This window comes from Octopus bimaculoides, chromosome 17 (genome assembly GCF_001194135.2).
Source record: "Octopus bimaculoides isolate UCB-OBI-ISO-001 chromosome 17, ASM119413v2, whole genome shotgun sequence".
Taxonomy (NCBI): domain Eukaryota; kingdom Metazoa; phylum Mollusca; class Cephalopoda; order Octopoda; family Octopodidae; genus Octopus; species Octopus bimaculoides.
The window spans coordinates 1,541,564-1,550,907 of NC_068997.1; the positions used below are offsets into that span (position 1 = coordinate 1,541,564).

Here is a 9,344-nt window from a genome sequence, read left to right on the forward strand (position 1 = left end):
ATATATATATATATATATATATATATATATATATATATAATCATGCAAGAATACACACGCACGCACATACACACGCACATACACACACACGCAAGCAAGGATAACGATAGATAGAATTTAGAACTGGCAAAGCTAAATATTGGTTACTTCTAGACGAGTGTCCATAATACCCGATTTACCCGGGTGTCTGGATGAAGTACATTTAGTGTTTTTCTATAGAATGTTCATTCTTGTTCTGAATTATTTATTATTTATAATGGAGAGATCAATATTTATATAATATGAATACAGAACATAAATTACGGTGGGGTTGCTAATGTAGTGTAATTAATTCTATTCATTATAACCTTCGTCTCTAATAATTGTTCATTGTATTGTCAAAGTAGAAATAATTATATAAAATACATCCACAGAATATATAATAAATGATGATACAAATCGAATCTAATGAAATATATATCAATGAAAGGTCTTCCAAATACATCTGACAGTGATTAATATTTTACAATTTATTATCGTTATTATCAGAGAAGTATCTAAAAAGTCTTACGTCACATTTACGATAGCGAAATATAAATTAATAATATTTAATTGAGACATTTCTTTGAAATAATTTCTTGGAGATATGGTCTAAGAATTTATAACCAGAAAAGGAAGACATTCGCATCTGAATTTGTTTCTTGTTGCTTGACTGAGTTTGAAATGAAGTCGTTATGAACATCCGTTTGTAGTGATGATTCACTTCTTTATCGTTTATTGTTTGTTTTATCTATTACTTGTTTCAGTCATTAGACTGCGGCCATGTTGGGGCATTGCTTTGAATAATTTTAGTGGAATGCATCGATTCCAGTACTTATTTTTTTTTGTCAAGCCTGGTACTTATTCTACTGTTCTCTTTTGCCGAACCGCTAATATTCGGGGACGTAAGCACATCAACACCGGTCGTCAAAAGGTGGTTGTTAAGACGAGCACACACACATACACACGCGCACGCGCACGCGGGCGCACACACACACACACACACACACACACACACAAACATACACACACAAACACACAAACACACACAAGCACGCACGCACACACACACACATATACACAAACACACACACACACACACACACGCACACACACACGTGTAGACATATATACTTCGGTCTTCCTTCAGTTTCCATCTAACAAATCCACTAACAATGCTTCGGTTGGCCCGAGCAGAAGGCTTTTGCGTAAGGTGCCACTTGGTTGGGAAGCAAGCTTCTTACCATACAGCCACGCCTAAACTTTTAAAAATATAACCCGATGCCATTGGAATATTGCTGACTATCGCTGGCTGAAAGATTCTTGATTCGATTTACAACTTATAAAACACGTCAACGTTAATATAACAAATAATAAGAATAATATTTGATTATCTTAGCCTATTTCCCTATAACTGAAACGGCTTGGCTAAATAGAGAAAGGATTGAATTCTAACCCTTTAGGCCATTTATTCAAATCTAATGCAACCATTTTGTTTTCAGACTGGACACAAAGCTTATCTATGATTATCAGTTTACAGGTATCGAAAATAAATCTCGACTGTTTGAGACCTTCAAAAGAAGCTAAAGGAAAAAAAAAGCCTTTCAAAGTGTATTACTGGGAGAAATTCAGAAGAGAGATTCATGAATCGCTAGTTGATTACATGGCAATAACCGGGATATGTTGCTATAGTAATACAAACTTTCATACGCACACACATACGCACACACATGCACATACACACACACATACACACAGAGAAATATCTATACTCGCATATACATATATGTATGGATACACAGATACTAATATATACACATATTTTTCATGTATACATAAATATATACATACATATATGTATATACATACACATACATATGTATATATACATTCAAACACATATATACATACACACACACACACATATATATATAAATGTGTGTATGTTTGAATGTATATATACATATGTATTTATGTTATCTTCAATATAGAGAAGGAAGACATGTTATCTTGTGTCGTTGTATCTTTTATATATGTTTTATTCCATATTACGTACAGTTTGTATGTCATATTTTTATGTCATATCCGGTATATCACTTATGATATATTATAATGAGTAGCAAATACGGTTTACTGGTAACAATGCAAACATTTATGACAACACATAGATATTTAATCGATTATTTTATTTACCGTAGATGATGTCATATTTGGCAGACTGTTAGGAACAACGGATTTTAGATTTCAAAAGAAAATATCAAGACTATAAGACGTCTAAAAGAAAAGATAGGAATAAATATAGAAAAGTAAATAAACAAAACAAAAAAGAACAAAAATCACGAGAAAATATCCATTTTCTCTACTGTGTGTATTCAATGAAGAAATATCAACCAAATTCTATTAGAAGCTGTTCACTCGTTATAAGAACGTTAGTTTGTTATGAAGAAGATGCTAACTTAAATGTCAGATCTCTGCGATTGTGTATTTCCTGCCAGCGTAATTCAATAACAATTAATAAATCAGAACTCACCTCAAAGTTTAGATATAACTGCGGAATCAATACGTCGATGTAATAATCATATCACAGAGGACATTGAAATAGAATAGTAAGTTGATGCTTTCGTCAATGTAGCAACAGACCTGGCAGAAAAGAAACGAGGGAAGACGTAATAAGTATTGATATTCACAACTGACAAATTTAATTCATGATTCTGAAAGACCTAAATTAATCGTATTACATGTAATTGATACAAGAAAGCAGAAAAATATTATAGTGTTTAAAAGAAAGTTTTTTTTCTAAAATCTACAAATGTTAAGCATAATCATGTGTTGTAAGTTTCGCGTTTTCCTTTACTAGGCTTATAGCATGCATGTAGTGTGCATGCATGTTGTTCTATAGTTTTTCCTGAAGCCTGCCTGTTCTGCTATGAGACGCGGGTGCTGAAAAGTTCTTGGCTTTGGGTAAAAGAAAATACAGGATAATCAGTTAATCATGATTTTATTCAACATAATCCTCTCTCAAATTCACGCACTCATTGCAGTGGTCCTTCAATTTTTTAAGCCCCGTAAAAGAATTCGGAACCTCCAGCCAAGCCTTTCGCGATACTCTTAAAGACAGGTATTTTTCAGTATCCCCCTCGTACTGTTCTCATCCATCTTTCTCTCAGTTCATTTTGATATGATATTCGAAAAGATCTTGTAGATGCGTGACAGTAGACTGAATTGTCTAAAGTTCTTTGGCAGCCCCCATTTTTATAAAAAAGGATCAGTTAGGAATTTTTCCACATATTCATGTAGGCATAGGTTTTTGTTTCCTTTATAACATTTCTAACTTTGCCTCTAAATGTCTGTGACCCTTTCCGTTGAATTTACTGTTCGGGAAACTTCCTTGTTTGGTTGATATAGGGTTTTATAGAATTCTTATTTTTTCTAATATTTACACACTCTCTGTGAGTTGTTTACCATGTTTGTCATTCAGACATTTGATAGTGTTACGTCCCATAATAATTGTTTTGTTTAACTTTGAAAGACTTTTGTGGTTTTCAGTTATTTGAAAGACTTTTGTTGTTTTCAATTGTTTCCTTAATCGTCTTTTATTTTCTTTGAATCTTTTCCTTATTCTGTTACATAATTCAGTATATTCAATGCGCCGTGTAAATGAATGTTGTTTCAATTTTCTTAGGATATTAATGAGATTGATAATATCTCTCGGTAATGTTTTGTTTTGCAACAACCATAAACAACATAACGATTGATATGAAAAAAGGGAAACGCGTCAAACAAGGAGACACCACGTCACCGAAATTACTCACCTCTGCATTAGAAAAGGTTTTTTTAAAAAACTTATATTGGTCAAATAAAGGAGTAAGTATAAATAGATGCATTCTAAATCATCTCAAATTCGCTGATGACATTGTACTCATTTTCAGGAGAATTAAAGAATCAACAGAAAAGCTCAGAAAACTAAAAGGAGAAAGCAAAAAAATGTGGCCTCAGAATTAATATCAATAAAACGAAGATAATCTCCAACCATCCAAACATAGATGAGGAAACACATGAGATAAAGAAATATTTGAACATGAGAGCCGATACACCAATCTAGGATAAATAATCTTCTTAAAGGATGAAAATCAGACCAAAGAAATTGAACGACGAATACAATTAGAATGGGAATCATTTCGTAAATTGAATCACACCATGAGCATGTATCTAACTACAAAGATCTTCGACCATTGTGTGCTGTTTACCATTATGTAAGCCTCAGAAACATAGACTATCAACAAGAGTATTGAAAATAGATTAAGAACTATGGAAAGGCGAAGGCTGGAAATGAACAAAATAGATAAATGGAGAAACAATGTGATAAGAGTGGCAACAAGTTTAACTGACATTACGCGGAAAATAAAAATTAAAATGGTCTTTCGATGAACACGGGACAATATATGGAATACCAAATTAACAGAGCGGACGCAATGTCCAGAAAAAAAGAAGGGAAGACCATGCAGAATTTGGAATAAAGACTGTTAAATTCTTCGGCACCCAAACATAGATGAGGAAAAACACCAGTCCATGATTGGTGGAAAGAACATGCTGAGATATTCGTCCATGTAGGGACTGAAGATGTGCAAGGATGACGCAAAGAATGTTTCACCGGTGTTTAAGTATCTATTACCAGAAAATAACTATGAATATGGAATGCAATGGTATTTAACAGAATATTTAACATACGCTATCAAAATGATAATATTTAATAAAGGTAAATTAAGTGAGGTGACAAATAGAAATTCTACAGGAATATATTTGAAGCGATCCACACACTAACATAATTTTCATAACGCGCGGCTTGTATTTATTTGTATTAATTATGAGTAGTAATTATTTGTGAAGTTATTTATACAGCAAACTACAGCATGGACCTTTGCTAAGTGTTAGAAAGCCATATGTATTTGCTACCATCCTGACTATAGAGAGCTTCAAATAGTTTCTAAATAAAATTATAATTATTTCGAAAATGAAATATAATGATATTATTGACAATTTCTCTGAAATTGGACAAAGCACATAACATTCTGAATTTCAATTCACTAAATCTAAATGGTGAACGATATGCTGTGAGTCTAATATTCAGTGGTCATGGTAACAAATCCAATCATGTTTCTTTATTATTAGGTCACCTTAGCGAGCCACACTCAACTCAAAGATACGAAACTACTTTAAAGTGTTATGAAGCCATAAAATAAAAGTAATAAAAGTTCATGTGTGTGTGTGTGTGTGTGTGTGTGTGTGTGTGTGTGTGTGATTATACAGCATCGATGTGAAGACGTATATCTACGTTTTGCACATACATATCTATGTGCGCATACACACTCAAATCTTTGTGCATGTGTCTGTCCGTGTATAGGTATATGTGTGCATGTATATATACACATGGATCCGCAACGAAATACACTTCTTACAGTGTGAAGAAAACAAACTCAGAAATATAAGGTGTGTAGAGAAATGGTTTAATATGGCGCCTATAAAAAAGAAACTACATAGATTTGTCAGTGGTGAGATTTGACAAATAATAACAGCAAAAATATAATTGGATTATAGTTTAAAAGGAAATAGGTTCGTTGTATTGATTAAATCAAATTCTGAAGCGAAGTCGCATCCGAAAGTGTATAGATCCTGCACTTCTACTGCATCTTCAGTGCAGTTATAACAATATTTCACTGAATAATTAACACTGAATTTGATTATGTGTGATGTTGGCTTATATATATATATATATATATATGTATGTATATGAACGTATGAATGTATGTATGCATGCATGCAGACACGCATGTATGCATGTATGTACGTATATATTTATCTATGAATACACATACATACGCACATGCATACACATGCAATATGAGTATGCTTGTGTGTGTGTGTGTGCGTGTGTATGCGCTTAAATATTCTCTTAATATTCCTACGCTTTGTCTCCAATATAACACTTGCAACTTTAGTTACCTGATTTTTTACTTTGGGTTGCAGGATGTTGTTTAAGATGAAACCCTTAAGTGTCGCCACAGTTTGCTTGTATATATATGTATATATATATATGTACATATATATGTATATATATATATATATATATATATATATATATATATATATATATATATATATATATATATATTATACAGATATATATACATGTTAACTGACGTACCCGGTAATTCCCGGTAAAGAAGGTTTTATCCCTTGGTTCCGTTCTCATAATTGTTTCGCTAATCCAATAACTACAATACAAAGTATGTAGCTCTTAAAACGGTTTTTCTGCATTTACAGAGAATATCGAACTGTCTTACACAGGATCTTGTATTTAGGAATTCTCAATATGTGAAGTCAGTTATGTAATAACATATAATTAGTTACCCGATAGTAAGAATTCAAATAAAGTAGCCCCGAAAAGGGCTTCAATGCGTTCCCAGAGTATATAGAACATAAGAGGAAATACTAATAAGGTATGCATACTAAAATGTTGAAGCATGTTACGTAATCAGATATGAGATAATAACAATTCAAAATAAATAACGTAGAAAATATTACCATGAGGGGCGCTAGTGTTGGTATATTCGTGAATAACTCACTAACCGAAATAAGCGGATCTATTGTTTAGGAAAATACTATTTACTTGTTTAAGGGTTGCACTGGATAAATTGCGACAATAACTCTAACAGTTCAAATACTAAAAAATAAGCATACTCAATTTGATTTATAACAAATAATTTGGGAAAATCAATGGGTTATTTCCCTTGGCTATATATAAGGATCTTTTCCAGGGATGAATGGGTTATTTCCCTTGGCTTTTAAAATAAAATATATTAGATATATATAAGGATCCCTTCCAGAGGCCCTATTATCAGTTTTTTCAACAACCCGAGTATGCCATGAAATTTGCAGACATGAATTGGACTCACGTGTCAAGTTTCATCAAAATCGATAAAATGATGCAGGAGTTAGCTAACAACTACACAAACACACCCACAGACAGAATTTCTCACATATGTAGTAGATATATATGTAAAAGCTGACTGTCACATTTCATTCCGTAATAGCTACCTCTGATAAGGGGAGGGTTATATAATCGACCTGTTACTTAACATTCCGTTGAACCCCTAGTGCTAAACCGGTTGGTAAGATCAGCAGTAATGGCTATGTTAAACTGTAAAATCCTTGTGAGTGAATTTGGTTGACGGAAATTAAGCTCAAGAAAGATGAACATGGGCTTAACTTAGTATTCCTTTATTTCATCTGTTACATGTTTCGGTATTCCCTAACACATGATGTCACACTATAAATGCATTCCGTAGAAGTATGTCACAAGGGCAGTATGCATCCTAGAACGCTTTTTCAGACAGCCAAACGAGTATTACATGTTACAGATAAGCAGTGTATTACGTCATAACCTCCTCAGTCTGCAAAAGACTGTTTAATCTTGAAACACTTGGGGTTTAATGTGATTAAAATTAGAGCCGAACGGTGAGCGGTATAGGTGAAGATTTTCAGGAACCCTAATTATTTTGACAGTGAACGGGAAACTAAGATTACTCAAAACGTAGGAGTTATTCAGTCTATATAGTATCTATACGCAATAATGCATTATACGACAGTGATTTTATACATTGTTTGTGGTGTGACGTCATTTTGTGTGGCTGACACTAACTAATATCAAACAGGTGACATGAAGAGATGATCAGGTTGCTCTAGTCAAACGATTCTTACTATCAGTGTTGTGTCATCCAAACGTAACCGAGCAGGCCTACGCTGGAAATATGTGAACTGTCACGATCTTTTACGGGCAATGTGTACCTGAGATTACATCATCCTGTCTGTCTTTTTTAAGAGAGATAGATGTGATTTTTGAGGAATATTGCTACTATTACTAGCAGGTTCAGTGACCATACAGACATTCTCGTTGTTTAGTAGAATTGATTATATAATTAACCAGTAATTATTTATAAAATAATTTATTATTTGCACAATAATGAATTATTTATACAATTATTTATACAACCCATACTTTGTGAATTTTCTTACAGATGCTGAAATAAAGCTGGCTACAAAGAGATCAATTCCCATTGTAATAATATAATTAATGTTAAAGAATAAAAAATATTCATTTAAAGGAAATCGATCCAGTGAAATGAATGCATTTTCATTTGATGTCACGTTTTGGGGGAAGGATAAACAACGTTTAATTTTGAATGCCTCAGCTCGCCAAGTTATTGGATATATCTATTGATGGTTAACATTATTTCGACCATCATTGACAGGACATAGTAACATAAACTCTGTAGTGATTACAATTCTTATCCTTTCATCAGAATGAATATATCTAGCATTACATAAACTGATATATCTTTTCAGATGACTATGTGGTGTAATTTATAGCAGATCGAGTTACTGAAGACAGTATTTGCTCACCAAAATATTTGTCTGATGTATTGTTGTGTAGATGGATTTTCTTGAGGTGACTGGGATGATTAAACTCCTTAAACATCCGTGCAGTGCATTCAACCATAATATTAATTTTAAGGAGCATTTATCGCTTAGCATTGGTTCCCGATAACCCAGTAACCGATGATATAATCGATGACACCGTTATAAAAGGAAAGATCGAAGTCATCAAAGTGCTTTTATTTCCCTTTCCTCTTCACAGCACGTGTCTATTCTGTCCCACTATACTCTAATATTTCACTAAAATTAACCAATCATAAAATAAAATAAAAGTACAAAGAAAGCTTTGCACTCTCTTAACAGAGATGTTCATCCTTCGTCAAAGATATTGGAACAAATCCAAGAATTTATTGCCAAAATAGAAACCAGCTGTGTCTGTCGAACTATAAACGGTTACACTTACAGCATCAACCTATCATAATATCTGATAGTTAGACGACAATTAATGATACATCACATAGAGTTCTATTTAACTTCCATTTACAACACGGTAGTCATATAATCAGGTGTATTTATGTAAATTTATGTTTGTGCGTGTGTATGTGTGAGTGAATGTGTGGAGATGGGCGCGTGTATAAATGTGTTTGTATCGCTGGGTCTGTGACTGTCTATGGGAAGAAATAGTATTGAAACCAAACGTTACGTTGGCCACCCACACAACGGTTTTGTTCCAAGATATCTAAAAATGAAATACTATAAGCCATCGCAATGAATGTGCGTGTATACGTGTGTGTATAACCTGTGTGTGCTAATGTGTGAGCTGCAATGATGTTACTGTGTATTCATATATGAAATGTATGCAGGTATATATATATATATATATATATATATAT

The 9,344-nt window shown here is 33.1% G+C and overlaps 1 long non-coding RNA gene across 2 annotated transcripts in view; it reads right to left on the reverse strand.

Moving 5' to 3' along the window:
• Positions 1–9,344, reverse strand: part of LOC128249660 (uncharacterized) — a 445,267-nt gene that overhangs the window by 136,679 nt on the left and 299,244 nt on the right. For both annotated transcript variants that reach the window (XR_008265770.1, XR_008265771.1), the window contains exon 3: positions 2,549–2,658. This is a non-coding gene — a long non-coding RNA (uncharacterized LOC128249660). The remainder of the gene's footprint in view (positions 1–2,548; positions 2,659–9,344) is intronic.